The following is an 11,609-nucleotide window of genomic DNA, read 5'->3' as shown; positions in this document are numbered from 1 at the left end:
CAAATTCTGAGGTTTGCAAAGGATTCTGGGTAACAAAACCTGGTCCGAGCCCCACAAGTCACCCCGTCTTGGATTCCCCTAGGTCTCTAGTTTTCAGATATGCACAGGTTTGGTAGGTTTCCCTAGGTGCCGCCTGAGCTAGAGGCCAAAATCTACAGGTAGGCACTTCGCAAAAAACACCTCTGTTATCTTCCAAAATTTTGGATGTGTCCACGTTGCGCTTTGGGGTGTTTCCTGTCGCGGGCCCTAGGCCTACCCACACAAGTGAGATATCATTTTTATCAGGAGACTTGGGGGAACGCTGGGTGGAAGGAAATTTGTGGCTCCTCTCAGATTCCAGAACTTTCTGCCACAGAAATGTGAGGACCATGTGTTTTTTTAGCCAAATTCTGAGGTTTGCAAAGGATTCTGGGTAACAGAACCTGGTCCGAGCCCCACAAGTCACCCCTCCTTGGATTCCCCTCGGTCTCTAGTTTTCAGAAATGCACAGGTTTGGTAGGTTTCCCTAGGTGCCGCCTGAGCTAGAGGCCAAAATCTACAGGTAGGCACTTCGCAAAAAACACCTCTGTTTTCTTCCAAAAATTTGGATGTGTCCACGGTGCGCTTTGGGGCGTTTCCTGTCGCGGGCGCTAGGCCTACCCACACAAGTGAGGTATCATTTTCATCGGGAGACTTGGGGGAACGCTGGGCGGAAGGAAATTTGTGGCTCCTCTCAGATTCCAGAACTTTCTGCCACAGAAATGTGAGGAACATGTGTTTTTTTAGCCAAATTTTGAGGTTTGCAAAGGATTCTGGGTAACAGAACCTGGTCCGAGCCCCTCAAGTCACCCCTCCTTGGATTCCCCTAGGTCTCTAGTTTTCAGAAATGCACAGGTTTGGTAGGTTTTCCTTAGGTGCCGGCTGAGCTAGAGGCCAAAATCTACAGGTAGGCACTTCACAAAAAACACCTCTGTTTTCTTCCAAAAATTTGGATGTGTCCACGGTGCGCTTTGGGGCGTTTCCTGTCGCGGGCGCTAGGCCCACCCACACAAGTGAGGTATAATTTTTATCGGGAGACTTGGGGGAACGCTGGGTGGAAGGAAATTTGTGGCTCCTCTCAGATTCCAGAACTTTCTGCCACAGGAATGTGAGGACGATGTGTTTTTTTAGCCAAATTATGAGGTTTGCAAAGGATTCTGGGTAACAGAACCTGGTCCGAGCCCCGCAAGTCACCCCTCCTTGGATTCCCCTAGGTCTCTAGTTTTCAGAAATGCACAGGTTTGGTAGGTTTCCCTAGGTGCCGGCTGAGCTAGAGGGCAAAATCTACAGGTAGGCACTTCGCAAGAAACACCTCTGTTTTTTTCCAAAAATTTGGATGTGTCCACGTTGCCCTTTGGGGCGTTTCCTGTCGCGGGCGCTAGGCCTACCCACACAAGTGAGGTATCATTTTCATCGGGAGACTTGGGGGAACGCTGGGTGGAAGGAAATTTGTCGCTCCTCTCAGATTCCAGAACTTTCTGCCACAGAAATGTGAGGACCACGTGTTTTTTTAGCCAAATTCTGAGGTTTGCAAAGGATTCTGGGTAACAAAACCTGGTCCGAGCCCCGCAAGTCACCCCGTCTTGGATTCCCCTAGGTCTCTAGTTTTCAGAAATGCACAGGTTTGGTAGGTTTCCTTAGGTGCCGGCTGAGCTAGAGGCCAAAATCTACAGGTTGGCACTTCGCAAAAAACACCTCTGTTTTCTTCCAAAATTTTGGATGTGTCCACGTTGCGCTTTGGGGCGTTTCCTGTCGCGGGCGCTAGGCCTACCCACACAAGCGAGTTATCATTTTTATCGGGAGACTTGGGGGAACGCTGAGTGGAAGGAAATTTGTGGCTCCTCTCAGATTCCAGAACTTTCTGCCACAGAAATTTGAGGACCATGTGTTTTTTTAGCCAAATTTTGAGGTTTGCAAAGGATTCTGGTAAACAGAACCTGGTCCGAGCCCCACAAGTCACCCCTCCTTGGATTCCCCTCGGTCTCTAGTTTTCAGAAATGCACAGGTTTGGTAGGTTTTCCTAGGTGCCGGCTGAGCTAGTGGCCAAAATCTACAGGTAGGCACTTCGCAAAAAACACCTCTGTTTTCTTCCAAAATTTTGGATGTGTCCACGTTGCGCTTTGGGGCGTTTCCTGTCGCGGGCGCTAGGCCTACCCACACAAGTGAGGTATCATTTTTATCGGGAGACTTGGGGGAACGCTGGGTGGAAGGAAATTTGTGGCTCCTCTCAGATTCCAGAACTTTCTGCCACAGAAATGTGAGGAACATGTATTTTTTTAGCCAAATTTTGAGGTTTGCAAAGGATTCTGGGTAACAGAACCTGGTCCGAGCCCCGCAAGTCACCCCATCTTGGATTCTCCTATGTCTCTAGTTTTCAGAAATGCACAGGTTTGGTAGGTTTCCCTAGGTGCCGGCTGAGCTAGAGGCCAAAATCTACAGGTAGGCACTTCGCAAAAAACACCTCTGTTTTCTTCCAAAATTTGGATGTGTCCACGGTGCACTTTGGGGCGTTTCCTGTCGCGGGCGCTAGGCCTACCCACACAAGTGAGGTATCATTTTTATCGGGAGACTTGGGGGAACGCTGGGTGGAAGGAAATTTGTGGCTCCTCTCAGATTCCAGAACTTTCTGCCACAGAAATGTGAGGAACATGTGTTTTTTTGGCCAAATTTTGAGGTTTGCAAAGGATTCTGGCTAACAGAACCTAGTCCGAGCCCCGCAAGTCACCCCTCCTTGGATTCCCCTAGGTCTCTACTTTTCAGAAATGCACAGGTTTGGTAGGTTTCCCTAGGTGCCGGCTGAGCTAGAGGCCAAAATCTACAGGTAGGCACTTCGCAAAAAACACCTCTGTTTTCTTCCAAAAATTTGGATGTGTCCACGTTGCGCTTTGGGGCGTTTCCTGTCGCGGGCGCTAGGCCTACCCACACAAGTGAGGTATCATTTTCATCGGGAGACTTGGGGGAACGCTGTGTGGAAGGAAATTTGTGGCTCCTCTCAGATTCCAGAACTTTCTGCCACAGAAATGTGAGGACCATGTGTTTTTTTAGCCAAATTCTGAGGTTTGCGAAGGATTCTGGGTAACAGAACCTGGTCCGAGCCCCGCAAGTCACCCCGTCTTGGATTCCCCTAGGTCTCTAGTTTTCAGAAATGCACAGATTTTGTAGGTTTCCCTAGGTGCCGGCTGAGCTAGAGGCCAAAATCTACAGGTAGGCACTTCGCAAAAAACACCTCTGTTTTCTTCCAAAATTTTGGATGTGTCCACGTTGCGCTTTGGGGTGTTTCCTGTTGCGGTCGCTAGGCCTACCCACACAAGTGAGGTATCATTTTTATCAGGAGACCTGGGGGAACGCTGGGTGGAAGGAAATTTGTGGCTCCTCTCAGATTCCAGAACTTTCTGCCACAGAAATGTGAGGAACATGTGTTTTTTTAGCCAAATTTTGAGGTTTGCAAAGGTTTCTGGTAAACAGAACCTGGTCCGAGCCCCACAAGTCACCCCTCCTTGGATTCCCCTCGGTCGCTAGTTTTCAGAAATGCACAGGTTTGGTAGGTTTTCCTAGGTGCCGGCTGAGCTAGAGGCCAAAATCTACAGGTAGGCACTTCGCAAAAAACACCTCTGTTTTCTTCCAAAATTTTGGATGTGTCCACTTTGCGCTTTGGGGCGTTTCCTGTCGCGGGCGCTAGGCCTACCCACACAAGCGAGTTATCATTTTTATCGGGAGACTTGGGGGAACGCTGGGTGGAAGGAAATTTGTGGCTCCTCTCAGATTCCAGAACTTTCTGCCACAGAAATGTGAGGAACATGTGTTTTTTTAGCCAAATTTCGAGGTTTGCAAAGGATTCTGGGTAACAGAACCTGGTCCGAGCCCCGCAAGTCACCCCATCTTGGATTCTCCTAGGTCTCTATTTTTCAGAAATGCACAGGTTTGGTAGGTTTCCCTAGGTGCCGGCTGAGCTAGAGGCCAAATACTACAGGTCGGCACTTCGCAAAAAACACCTCTGTTTTCTTCCAAAATTTTGGATGTGTCCACGTTGCGCTTTGGGGTGTTTCCTGTCGCTGGCGCTAGGCCTACCCACACAAGTGAGGTATCATTTTTATCGGGAGACTTGGGGGAATGCTGGGTGGAAGGAAATTTGTGGCTCCTCTCAGATTCCAGAACTTTCTGCCACAGAAATGTGAAGAACATGTGTTTTTTTAGCCAAATTTTGAGGTTTGCAAAGGATTCTGGGTAACAGAACCTGGTCTGAGCCCCACAAGTCACCCCTCCTTGGATTCCCCTCGGTCTCTAGTTTTCAGAAAGGCACAGGTTTGGTAGGTTTTCCTAGGTGCCGGCTGAGCTAGAGGCCAAAATCTACAGGTAGGCACTTCGCAAAAAACACCTCTGTTTTCTTCCAAAGTTTTGGATGTGTCCACGGTGCGCTTTGGGGCGTTTCCTGTCGCGGGCGCTAGGCCTACCCACACCAGTGAGGTATCATTTTTATCGATAGACTTGGGGGAACGCTGGGTGGAAGTAAATTTGTGGCTCCTCTCAGATTCCAGAACTTTCTGCCACAGAAATGTGAGGAACATGTGTTTTTTTAGCCAAATTTCGAGGTTTGCAAAGGATTCTGGGTAACAGAACCTGGTCCGAGCCCCGCAAGTCACCCCATCTTGGATTCTCCTAGGTCTCTATTTTTCAGAAATGCACAGGTTTGGTAGGTTTCCCTAGGTGCCGGCTGAGCTAGAGGCCAAAATCTACAGGTAGGCACTTCGCAAAAAACACCTCTGTTTTCTTCCAAAAATTTGGATGTGTCCACGTTGCGCTTTGGGGCGTTTCCTGTCGTGGGCGCTAGGCCTACCCACACAAGTGAGGTATCATTTTCATCGGGAGACTTGGGGGAACGCTGTGGAAGGAAATTTGTGGCTCCTCTCAGATTCCAGAACTTTCTGCCACAGAAATGTGAGGACCATGTGTTTTTTTAGCCAAATTCTGAGGTTTGCAAAGGATTCTGGGTAACAGAACCTGGTCCGAGCCACGCAAGTCACCCCGTCTTGGATTCCCCTAGGTCTCTAGTTTTCAGAAATGCACAGGTTTGGTAGGTTTCCCTAGGTGCCGGCTGAGCTAGAGGCCAAAATCTACAGGTAGGCACTTCGCAAAAAACACCTCTGTTTTCTTCCAAAATTTTGGATGTGTCCACGTTGCGCTTTGGGGTGTTTCCTGTCGCGGGCGCTAGGCCTACCCACACAAGTGAGGTATCATTTTTATCGGGAGACTTGGGGGAACGCTGGGTGGAAGGAAATTTGTGGCTCCTCTCAGATTCCAGAACTTTCTGCCACAGAAATGTGAGGAACATGTGTTTTTTTAGCCAAATTTTGAGGTTTGCAAAGGATTCTGGGTAACAGAACCTGGTCTGAGCCCCACAAGTCACCCCTCCTTGGATTCCCCTCGGTCTCTAGTTTTCAGAAAGGCACAGGTTTGGTAGGTTTTCCTAGGTGCCGGCTGAGCTAGAGGCCAAAATCTACAGGTAGGCACTTCGCAAAAAACACCTCTGTTTTCTTCCAAAGTTTTGGATGTGTCCACGGTGCGCTTTGGGGCGTTTCCTGTCGCGGGCGCTAGGCCTACCCACACAAGTGAGGTATCATTTTTATCGGGAGACTTGGGGGAACGCTGGGTGGAAGGAAATTTGTGGCTATTCTCAGATTCCAGAACTTTCTGCCACAGAAATGTGAGGAACATGTGTTTTTTTAGCCAAATTTTGAGGTTTGCAAAGGATTCTGGGTAACAGAACCTGGTCCGAGCCCCGCAAGTCACCCCTCCTTGGATTCCCCTAGGTCTCTAGTTTTCAGAAATGCACAGGTTTGGTAGGTTTCCCTAGGTGACGGCTGAGCTAGAGGCCAAAATCTACAGGTAGGCACTTCGCAAGAAACACCTCTGTTTTCTTCCAAAAATTTGGATGTGTCCACGTTGCGCTTTGGGGCGTTTCCTGTCGCAGGCGCTAGGCCTACCCACACAAGTGAGGTACCATTTTCATCGGGAGACTTGGGGGAACGCTGGGCGGAAGGAAATTTGTGGCTCCTCTCAGATTCCAGAACTTTCTGCCACAGAAATGTGAGGAACATGTGTTTTTTTAGCCAAATTTTGAGGTTTGCAAAGGATTCTGGGTAACAGAACCTGGTCTGAGCCCCACAAGTCACCCCTCCTTGGATTCCCCTCGGTCTCTAGTTTTCAGAAAGGCACAGGTTTGGTAGGTTTCCCTAGGTGCCGGCTGAGCTAGAGGGCAAAATCTACAGGTAGGCACTTCGCAAGAAACACCTCTGTTTTTTTCCAAAAATTTGGATGTGTCCACGTTGCCCTTTGGGGCGTTTCCTGTCGCGGGCGCTAGGCCTACCCACACAAGTGAGGTATCATTTTCATCGGGAGACTTGGGGGAACGCTGGGTGGAAGGAAATTTGTGGCTCCTCTCAGATTCCAGAACTTTCTGCCACAGAAATGTGAGGACCACGTGTTTTTTTAGCCAAATTCTGAGGTTTGCAAAGGATTCTGGGTAACAAAACCTGGTCCGAGCCCCGCAAGTCACCCCGTCTTGGATTCCCCTAGGTCTCTAGTTTTCAGAAATGCACAGGTTTGGTAGGTTTCCTTAGGTGCCGGCTGAGCTAGAGGCCAAAATCTACAGGTTGGCACTTCGCAAAAAACACCTCTGTTTTCTTCCAAAATTTTGGATGTGTCCACGTTGCGCTTTGGGGCGTTTCCTGTCGCGGGCGCTAGGCCTACCCACACAAGCGAGTTATCATTTTTATCGGGAGACTTGGGGGAACGCTGGGTGGAAGGAAATTTGTGGCTCCTCTCAGATTCCAGAACTTTCTGCCACAGAAATTTGAGGACCATGTGTTTTTTTAGCCAAATTTTGAGGTTTGCAAAGGATTCTGGTAAACAGAACCTGGTCCGAGCCCCACAAGTCACCCCTCCTTGGATTCCCCTCGGTCTCTAGTTTTCAGAAATGCACAGGTTTGGTAGGTTTTCCTAGGTGCCGGCTGAGCTAGTGGCCAAAATCTACAGGTAGGCACTTCGCAAAAAACACCTCTGTTTTCTTCCAAAATTTTGGATGTGTCCACGTTGCGCTTTGGGGCGTTTCCTGTCGCGGGCGCTAGGCCTACCCACACAAGTGAGGTATCATTTTTATCGGGAGACTTGGGGGAACGCTGGGTGGAAGGAAATTTGTGGCTCCTCTCAGATTCCAGAACTTTCTGCCACAGAAATGTGAGGAACATGTATTTTTTTAGCCAAATTTTGAGGTTTGCAAAGGATTCTGGGTAACAGAACCTGGTCCGAGCCCCGCAAGTCACCCCATCTTGGATTCTCCTATGTCTCTAGTTTTCAGAAATGCACAGGTTTGGTAGGTTTCCCTAGGTGCCGGCTGAGCTAGAGGCCAAAATCTACAGGTAGGCACTTCGCAAAAAACACCTCTGTTTTCTTCCCAAAATTTGGATGTGTCCACGGTGCACTTTGGGGCGTTTCCTGTCGCGGGCGCTAGGCCTACCCACACAAGTGAGGTATCATTTTTATCGGGAGACTTGGGGGAACGCTGGGTGGAAGGAAATTTGTGGCTCCTCTCAGATTCCAGAACTTTCTGCCACAGAAATGTGAGGAACATGTGTTTTTTTGGCCAAATTTTGACGTTTGCAAAGGATTCTGGGTAACAGAACCTAGTCCGAGCCCCGCAAGTCACCCCTCCTTGGATTCCCCTAGGTCTCTACTTTTCAGAAATGCACAGGTTTGGTAGGTTTCCCTAGGTGCCGGCTGAGCTAGAGGCCAAAATCTACAGGTAGGCACTTCGCAAAAAACACCTCTGTTTTCTTCCAAAAATTTGGATGTGTCCACGTTGCGCTTTGGGGCGTTTCCTGTCGCGGGCGCTAGGCCTACCCACACAAGTGAGGTATCATTTTCATCGGGAGACTTGGGGGAACGCTGTGTGGAAGGAAATTTGTGGCTCCTCTCAGATTCCAGAACTTTCTGCCACAGAAATGTGAGGACATGTGTTTTTTTAGCCAAATTCTGAGGTTTGCGAAGGATTCTGGGTAACAGAACCTGGTCCGAGCCCCGCAAGTCACCCCGTCTTGGATTCCCCTAGGTCTCTAGTTTTCAGAAATGCACAGATTTCGTAGGTTTCCCTAGGTGCCGGCTGAGCTAGAGGCCAAAATCTACAGGTAGGCACTTCGCAAAAAACACCTCTGTTTTCTTCCAAAATTTTGGATGTGTCCACGTTGCGCTTTGGGGTGTTTCCTGTTGCGGTCGCTAGGCCTACCCACACAAGTGAGGTATCATTTTTATCAGGAGACCTGGGGGAACGCTGGGTGGAAGGAAATTTGTGGCTCCTCTCAGATTCCAGAACTTTCTGCCACAGAAATGTGAGGAACATGTGTTTTTTTAGCCAAATTTTGAGGTTTGCAAAGGTTTCTGGTAAACAGAACCTGGTCCGAGCCCCACAAGTCACCCCTCCTTGGATTCCCCTCGGTCGCTAGTTTTCAGAAATGCACAGGTTTGGTAGGTTTTCCTAGGTGCCGGCTGAGCTAGAGGCCAAAATCTACAGGTAGGCACTTCGCAAAAAACACCTCTGTTTTCTTCCAAAATTTTGGATGTGTCCACTTTGCGCTTTGGGGCGTTTCCTGTCGCGGGCGCTAGGCCTACCCACACAAGCGAGTTATCATTTTTATCGGGAGACTTGGGGGAACGCTGGGTGGAAGGAAATTTGTGGCTCCTCTCAGATTCCAGAACTTTCTGCCACAGAAATGTGAGGAACATGTGTTTTTTTAGCCAAATTTCGAGGTTTGCAAAGGATTCTGGGTAACAGAACCTGGTCCGAGCCCCGCAAGTCACCCCATCTTGGATTCTCCTAGGTCTCTATTTTTCAGAAATGCACAGGTTTGGTAGGTTTCCCTAGGTGCCGGCTGAGCTAGAGGCCAAATACTACAGGTAGGCACTTCGCAAAAAACACCTCTGTTTTCTTCCAAAATTTTGGATGTGTCCACGTTGCGCTTTGGGGTGTTTCCTGTCGCTGGCGCTAGGCCTACCCACACAAGTGAGGTATCATTTTTATCGGGAGACTTGGGGGAATGCTGGGTGGAAGGAAATTTGTGGCTCCTCTCAGATTCCAGAACTTTCTGCCACAGAAATGTGAGGAACATGTGTTTTTTTAGCCAAATTTTGAGGTTTGCAAAGGATTCTGGGTAACAGAACCTGGTCTGAGCCCCACAAGTCACCCCTCCTTGGATTCCCCTCGGTCTCTAGTTTTCAGAAAGGCACAGGTTTGGTAGGTTTTCCTAGGTGCCGGCTGAGCTAGAGGCCAAAATCTACAGGTAGGCACTTCGCAAAAAACACCTCTGTTTTCTTCCAAAGTTTTGGATGTGTCCACGGTGCGCTTTGGGGCGTTTCCTGTCGCGGGCGCTAGGCCTACCCACACAAGTGAGGTATCATTTTTATCGGGAGACTTGGGGGAACGCTGGGTGGAAGTAAATTTGTGGCTCCTCTCAGATTCCAGAACTTTCTGCCACAGAAATGTGAGGAACATGTGTTTTTTTAGCCAAATTTCGAGGTTTGCAAAGGATTCTGGGTAACAGAACCTGGTCCGAGCCCCGCAAGTCACCCCATCTTGGATTCTCCTAGGTCTCTATTTTTCAGAAATGCACAGGTTTGGTAGGTTTCCCTAGGTGCCGGCTGAGCTAGAGGCCAAAATCTACAGGTAGGCACTTCGCAAAAAACACCTCTGTTTTCTTCCAAAAATTTGGATGTGTCCACGTTGCGCTTTGGGGCGTTTCCTGTCGTGGGCGCTAGGCCTACCCACACAAGTGAGGTATCATTTTCATCGGGAGACTTGGGGGAACGCTGTGTGGAAGGAAATTTGTGGCTCCTCTCAGATTCCAGAACTTTCTGCCACAGAAATGTGAGGACCATGTGTTTTTTTAGCCAAATTCTGAGGTTTGCAAAGGATTCTGGGTAACAGAACCTGGTCCGAGCCACGCAAGTCACCCCGTCTTGGATTCCCCTAGGTCTCTAGTTTTCAGAAATGCACAGGTTTGGTAGGTTTCCCTAGGTGCCGGCTGAGCTAGAGGCCAAAATCTACAGGTAGGCACTTCGCAAAAAACACCTCTGTTTTCTTCCAAAATTTTGGATGTGTCCACGTTGCGCTTTGGGGTGTTTCCTGTCGCGGGCGCTAGGCCTACCCACACAAGTGAGGTATCATTTTTATCGGGAGACTTGGGGGAACGCTGGGTGGAAGGAAATTTGTGGCTCCTCTCAGATTCCAGAACTTTCTGCCACAGAAATGTGAGGAACATGTGTTTTTTTAGCCAAATTTTGAGGTTTGCAAAGGATTCTGGGTAACAGAACCTGGTCTGAGCCCCACAAGTCACCCCTCCTTGGATTCCCCTCGGTCTCTAGTTTTCAGAAAGGCACAGGTTTGGTAGGTTTTCCTAGGTGCCGGCTGAGCTAGAGGCCAAAATCTACAGGTAGGCACTTCGCAAAAAACACCTCTGTTTTCTTCCAAAGTTTTGGATGTGTCCACGGTGCGCTTTGGGGCGTTTCCTGTCGCGGGCGCTAGGCCTACCCACACAAGTGAGGTATCATTTTTATCGGGAGACTTGGGGGAACGCTGGGTGGAAGGAAATTTGTGGCTATTCTCAGATTCCAGAACTTTCTGCCACAGAAATGTGAGGAACATGTGTTTTTTTAGCCAAATTTTGAGGTTTGCAAAGGATTCTGGGTAACAGAACCTGGTCCGAGCCCCGCAAGTCACCCCTCCTTGGATTCCCCTAGGTCTCTAGTTTTCAGAAATGCACAGGTTTGGTAGGTTTCCCTAGGTGACGGCTGAGCTAGAGGCCAAAATCTACAGGTAGGCACTTCGCAAGAAACACCTCTGTTTTCTTCCAAAAATTTGGATGTGTCCACGTTGCGCTTTGGGGCGTTTCCTGTCGCAGGCGCTAGGCCTACCCACACAAGTGAGGTATCATTTTCATCGGGAGACTTGGGGGAACGCTGGGCGGAAGGAAATTTGTGGCTCCTCTCAGATTCCAGAACTTTCTGCCACAGAAATGTGAGGAACATGTGTTTTTTTAGCCAAATTTTGAGGTTTGCAAAGGATTCTGGGTAACAGAACCTGGTCTGAGCCCCACAAGTCACCCCTCCTTGGATTCCCCTCGGTCTCTAGTTTTCAGAAAGGCACAGGTTTGGTAGGTTTTCCTAGGTGCCGGCTGAGCTAGAGGCCAAAATCTACAGGTAGGCACTTCGCAAAAAACACCTCTGTTTTCTTCCAAAGTTTTGGATGTGTCCACGGTGCGCTTTGGGGCGTTTCCTGTCGCGGGCGCTAGGCCTATCCACACAAGTGAGGTATCATTTTTATCGGGAGACTTGGGGGAACGCTGGGTGGAAGGAAATTTGTGGCTATTCTCAGATTCCAGAAATTTCTGCCACAGAAATGTGAGGAACATGTGTTTTTTTAGCCAAATTTTGAGGTTTGCAAAGGATTCTGGGTAACAGAACCTGGTCCGAGCCCCGCAAGTCACCCCTCCTTGGATTCCCTTAGGTCTCTAGTTTTCAGAAATGCACAGGTTTCGTAGGTTTCC

This window comes from Pleurodeles waltl, unplaced genomic scaffold (genome assembly GCF_031143425.1).
Source record: "Pleurodeles waltl isolate 20211129_DDA unplaced genomic scaffold, aPleWal1.hap1.20221129 scaffold_74, whole genome shotgun sequence".
In the NCBI taxonomy this organism is placed as follows: domain Eukaryota; kingdom Metazoa; phylum Chordata; class Amphibia; order Caudata; family Salamandridae; genus Pleurodeles; species Pleurodeles waltl.
Note: the sequence above shows the minus strand (reverse complement) of the source record.